The sequence below is a fragment of the Delphinus delphis genome, chromosome 13 (assembly GCF_949987515.2).
Source record: "Delphinus delphis chromosome 13, mDelDel1.2, whole genome shotgun sequence".
Classification (NCBI taxonomy): domain Eukaryota; kingdom Metazoa; phylum Chordata; class Mammalia; order Artiodactyla; family Delphinidae; genus Delphinus; species Delphinus delphis.
The window spans coordinates 59,746,822-59,751,166 of NC_082695.1; the positions used below are offsets into that span (position 1 = coordinate 59,746,822).

General features: G+C 40.7%; 1 pseudogene; it reads left to right on the forward strand.

Annotated features, from left to right (window-relative positions):
• The first annotated feature begins 1,706 nt into the window (after positions 1 to 1,706).
• On the forward strand, positions 1,707 to 2,480 carry LOC132436620 (large ribosomal subunit protein uL2-like; annotated as a pseudogene).
• The last annotated feature ends 1,865 nt before the right edge of the window (positions 2,481 to 4,345 follow it).

A 4,345-nucleotide genomic window follows, 5' to 3' on the forward strand; every position in this document is an offset into this window, starting at 1 on the left:
ATCTCCAGCCAAGAGTGTTCTGTACATAGTCAAAGTTGGGCATGTTGATATTATACCATCTATTTCAATTTAATTCAATCAGTTCACTAACGTTCTCTATGTGCTCTGATACATACAAGAAAAGGTTAAATATGTTTATGGTACTCACTGCACCTGAAATTCAGTTGGGAGAAGACACCACCATTTGAAAAATTAAAAAATCTCATAAGTCATTCATTGTGCAGCCAGCTTAAAGGAAGAGACCACAGATTCAACAAAAACTCACAGGAAGGGAAGCGGTCTTAGGCATTAAGGTGAATGGACAGAAAATACTTGTTTAAAGAGGTGGCACTTGAGCCTGGAAGAATAAGTAGAATTTTTCTAGAGAAGTGAGAAATCAAAGGCTTGCCTGGTGAAAAGATCAAAAAAGTAAAAGTTGTGAAAGTGGGAATGATCTTGTCATGAGCTGGGGATTTTTAGTAAACTGCTCTGACATACAATGAAGAGGTGAGTGGGAGCACAACCGGTTTGTGTTGGGTTATAGAAGACCAGGCTCTCTAGTGTCTGGGAATATCAGCTACACTAGAATTGATGCTATAGGTCAGAACCTAACCACTGCTCCTCTTCCCTAGGTTTTTGTTTAACCAAGGCATCAAGGAACTAAGAAGTTTGAAGATGTAGGTAGTAACAGAGTTGTGTAAAAGAGTTTACTTCTAGTTAGGTGATACTTAGCAGAATCTAAGCTACATGAATTCTTTGCCACATCTCACAGAGTGCTAGATTGTGAGATGATGTATGCAAAACAGATGTTTTACACAAATCATGTTCTATATTGCTATAATACTTCTGCTCGCACATTCTGTGCAGGGATACCCCTCTGTGAAACTTCTCCTGTTTACTGGCTGCTGTTTGGAGAGATGTCCATCTTAGGGCCAATGAGGTATACCTAGAAGGTCATATCAAGGAGAAAAAAAATGTGATGCTTACTCTACAGGGCCCCTTAATTAGGACTATGGTTTGTGAAGTTGACACTCAAAATGGACTCAGGTGTGACAGCAGACAAAACCATAGGACATGCTCACAACAAAAGTCATTATGGAAGATAATGTCAAAGTTGAGGAGATGATAACCACCTTAAAATGTAGTAAATAGCACAAAGAAGATGAGTAATGAAAATATGCCGTTAGACTTGATAATTAGGAAAGCAGCATGAATTTGTGATAACACAGCTTATGATAGTCATGGAGGACTGTATGTAATAGTGAGGATTTGAATAAAGTATATAAAGTGATTAGTGTTTCCTCAGAAAGAGGTGAGAACATTTTTGATTGGGGAATAGTGTAAGCAAAAATCCTGAGAAATGGATTAGAAAGACTGAAGAGACGGAGAAGATAAAAGAGGTGGTAGAGGAGGAAATAAATTCAAATCTTATAATCAAGTTAGTTAATATTAATAAGTCTTTAGTGAAGAATGAAAATATTTGAATATCAAGAAAGATCATAATTAAGAAAGCATGATATTTTTTCTTAAAAATGTATGAAGTTAGTCAAAATGTCCAACTAAGCAGGATAAATATCTATAAAATGTTACTTTCTGTTATAAGCATTTTGTTTCACATCACTGCCCTCTTATGTTCTGATTTTAGTTGAATGAATATTTAGAGATAAATGTCATTTACAATTATTCTAGCCTGCTCTTTTGGCTGCACTCAGAAGCAGACCGCCGTGATGGGCCGCGTGATCCCTGGGCAGAGAAAGGGTGCCGGCTCCGTGTTTCACGTGTGTGTGAACCACAAAAAGGGCATCACATGTCTGCAAGCTGTGGACTTTGCCGAGTGACACGGCTACATCAAGGACATCGTGAAGGACATCATCCGTTACCCGGGTTGCTGTGTGCCCCTTGCCAAGGTGGTCTTCCAGGATCCGTACAGTTTTAAGAAGCGGATGGAGCTGTTCATTGCTGCCGAAGGCATCCACACTGGCCAGTTCTTGTACTATGGCAAGAACGCCCAGCTCAACATCGGCAATATGCTGCTGGTGGGCACCATGCCCGAAGGCACCATCGTATATTGTCTGGAGGAGAAGCCTGGTGACCGGGGCATGCTGGCCAGAGCCTCTGGGAACTATGCAATTGTCATCTCCCACAACCCTGAGACAAAGAAGACCAGAGTGAAACTGCCCTTGGGCTCCAAGAAGGTCATCTCCTCCATCAACAGAGCTGTTGTCAGTGTGGTGGCTGGAGGTGGCCACATTGACAAGCCCATTCTGAAGGCGAGCTCTGCCTACCACAAGTATAAGGCAAAGAAGAATTGTTGGCCATGCATATGGGGTGTGGCCATGAACCCTGTTGAGCATCCCTTCAGAGGTGGCAACAACCAGCACATTGGCAAACCCTCTACCATCTGCAGAGATGCCCCTGCTGGCTGGAAAGTGGGTCTCATTTTTGCCTCCTGGACTGGGTGTCTCTGGGGAACCCAGACTGTGCAGGAGAAAGAGAATTAGGGCTGGGGGCTCAATAAAGCTTGTCTTTTTCACACACACGCAAAAATTATTCTAGCCTGTTTTTACTTGTTCTTATGCAGCTTTTGTAAGGAACACCTTTATTCCATTTGAAACTGTCAAACTTTCAGTCATGGAAGCAATTTGAAATCCTAGAATTTGATGATATCATCCCATCAAACCCTCTGTCTTCTCAGAAGAACAAAATCTAACCTTCCCAGAGTAACAAGGCTCAAAACAGTATTCTGAGATATTCTTATTTCCCCATCTCTAAAGCTAACAAACAACACCTTATTGTTCACATAATCAGGAATTGCAGTTTTTTCTTGCTTTATTAAAGCAATTCAACCATCTCAGTTTATTCTTAGTCTCCTCTATAGAAGAAAAAAGTTATTTGGACAAAAATTTAGTGGCCTTTCTCCTCCTTTTCTAGTCCACAGGCATTCAAAATACCTGAATATTTAAAAGTTTGAAACCAAGTTGAAGAGGAAACTTGGTATTTTTTTAGCTTCTTTTGTATTTTGCCATTTATTTACAGAATGAATTATTGGACTTAAATTGTCTTCCCCTTTTCCAGCTTTTTTTTTTTTCTTTGTGGTACGTGGGCCTCTCACTGCTGTGGCCTCTCCCATTGCAGAGCACATGCTCCAGATGCACAGGCTCAGCGGCCACGGCTCACGGGCCCAGCCCCTCCGCGGCACGTGGGATCTTCCCGGACCAGGGCACGAACCCGTGTCCCCTGCATCGGCAAGCGGACTCTCAACCACTGCTCCACCAGGGAAGCCCCAGCTTTTTTTTAAACATCTTTATTGGAATATAATTTACTTAAAATGGTGTGTTAGCTTCTGCTGTATAACAAAGTGAAATAGACATACAGATACATATATCCCCCTATCTCCTCCCTCTTTCTTCTCCCTCCCAACCTCCCTATCCCACCCCTCTAGGTGGACACAAAGCACGGAGCTGATCTCCCTGTGCTATGTGGCTGCTTCCTATCAGCTATTTATTTTACATTTGGTGATGTATATATGTCCATGCCACTCTCTCACTTTGTCCCAGTTTACACTTACCCTTCCCCGTGTCCTCAAGTCCATTCTCTACATCTTCATCTTTATTCCTATCCTGCCCCTAGGTTCTTCAGAAGCATTTTTTTTAATATTCCATATGTATGTGTTAGCATACATATTTGTTTTTCTCTTTCTGACTTAATTCACTCTGTATGACAGTCTCTAGGTCCATCCACCTCACTACAAATAACTCAATTTCATTTCTTTTTATGGCTGAGTAATGTTCCATTGTATATATGTGCCACATCCTCTTTATCCATTCATCTGTTGATGGACACTTACGTTGCTTCCATGTCATGTCTATTGTAATTAGTGTTGCAATGAACATTGTGGTACAGGACTCTTTTTGAATTATGGTTTTCTCAGGGTATATGCCCAGTAGTGGGATTTCTGGGTTGTATGATAGTTCTATTTTTAGTTTTTTAAGGAACCTCCATACTGTTCTCTATAGTGGCTGTACCAATTTACATTCCCACCCACAGTGCAAGAGGGTTCCCTTTTCTCCACACCCTCTCAAGCATTTTTTGTTTGTAGATTTTTTGATGATGGCCATTCTGACCAGTTTGTGGTGATACCTCATTGTAGTTTTGATTTGCATTTCTCTAATGATTAGTGATGTTGAGCGTCTTTTCATGTGTTAGTTGGCAATCTGTATATCTTTGGAGAAATGTCTATTTAGGTCTTCTACCCATTTTTGGATTGGGGTTTTTTTAATTGATATTGAGCTGTATGAGCTTCAGCAAATTCAATTTTAATCCAACTTGTAGTGTGACTTCAAAAAAAGCTAAATAAATTTATATA